The following is a 1,833-nucleotide window of genomic DNA, read 5'->3' as shown; positions in this document are numbered from 1 at the left end:
CATCATCCGAGACTGCTATAACATGAAATATGTGGCAGAATGCGGGTAAAACAGAGCAGGAGACATACAATTCTCCCCCAAGGAGCTCAGTCACAAATTTCATTAACGCATTATTTTTTAATGAGCATCATCAGTATGGAAGCATGTCCTCTGGAATGGTGGCCAAAGCATGAAGGGGCATACGAATGTTTAGCATATCTGGCACGTAAATACCTTGCAATGCCGGCTACAAAAGTGCCGTGCGAACACCTGTTTTCACTTTCAGGTGACAATAGGGTGACCAGACAGCAAGTGTGAAAAATCAGGACGGGGGTGGGGGGTAAGGTGCCTATATAAGAAAAAGTCCCAAAAATTGGGACTGTCCCTATAAAATTGGCCCATCTGGTCACCCTAGGTGACATTGTAAATAAGAAGCAGGCAGCAGCATCTCCTGTAAATGTAAACACACTTGTTTGTCTTAGCGATTGGCTGAACAAGAAGCAGGACTGAGTGGACTTGTAGGCTCTAAAGTTTTACCTTGTTTTGTTTTTGAGAGCAGTTATGTAACAAAAAAAAAATCTGCATTTGTAAGTTACACTTTCAGGATAAAGAGATTGCACTACGGTACTTGTATGAGGTGAATTGAACAATATTTCTTTTGTTTATCATTTTTATAGTGCAAATATTTGTAATAAAAAAATAATATAAAGTAAGCACTGTACACTTTGTATTCTGTGTTGTCATAGAAATCAATATATTTGAAAATGTAGAAAAACATCCAAAAATATTTAATACCTTTCAGTTGGGATTCTATTGTTTAACAGTGCAGTTAATCGCGATGAATTGTTTTGAGTTCATCGCGTGAGTTAACTGCTATTAATTGACAGCTCTAGTATTTTCCTATCCCAGGAGTGAAACATCAGGCGCAGAGTCCTCAGTTCTCTAAGGTGCATAATTCCGTATTAGCTTCCCCCACTGAACATGGGTTACTGCAGCTGGCACCACTATGGGTGGATCTGTAGGGTCCTAGGTGATCTCTGTGCTTGGGGATAGCTTTGGTTGTGGGGCAATGCAGTTTCCCACGTCAGCGCTCTCCACTAGGGATGCTGTCCAGTAGGTTGCAGCCACCCAGCCCTGTGACTTTTCTCCCGCTGCAAACAAACCAGCTCTTTATCAGGAAGCTGCAGCAGCTGGCTGGAGGCCTGCCGGGCTTGGAACTTTCCTTTCAGCCAGGCTGAATGGGGGTCACCGGTTACCAGGTAACTACAGGGACACTGCTCTGGTTACTTAGCAACCCTGCCCTCATCACCTAACAACTACTTTTGATACTGGCTGCCTGTTGCCATGGGCAAGAAGGGATCAGTAAACAGAATGACTGGAGTCCACCTCAGGCCTGAGACAATGCGAAGAAAGCTGAGAAAATAGGTATCGCTTCGGTTTAGGTATTTATAATTATTTACTATTTATGCTGTGGCAGTCCCCCAAAATGTGCTAGGCTCTGTACAGACATTTATCCTCGATCCTAAAGCCTGGGTGTTGCTTTTCCTTTGCACTGTCTTTGTCGTGTCTTTCGGCCAACCCTGCTCACAAGTAGGGTGACCAGACAGCAAGTGTGAAAAATCGCGACAGGGGGTAGGGGGTAATAGGAGCCTATATAAGAAAAAGACCCAAAATTCGGGACAGTCCCTATAAAATCGGGACATCTGGTCACCCTACTCACAGGGGAAGAATCTAAGGAGTCCAGCAAAACTGGCACGTCCTGGGGCTGACGTCTCTCTCTTTAAATCTGCAGGGAGCTTTTCTCCGGGGCAGGGCCGGCTCTGGCTTTTTGGCCGCCCCAAGCAAAAAAAAAAA

Source organism: Terrapene carolina, unplaced genomic scaffold (assembly GCF_002925995.2).
Source record: "Terrapene carolina triunguis isolate 2854851 unplaced genomic scaffold, T_m_triunguis-2.0 Scaffold130, whole genome shotgun sequence".
Classification (NCBI taxonomy): domain Eukaryota; kingdom Metazoa; phylum Chordata; order Testudines; family Emydidae; genus Terrapene; species Terrapene triunguis.
This window is presented reverse-complemented; position numbering follows the sequence as displayed.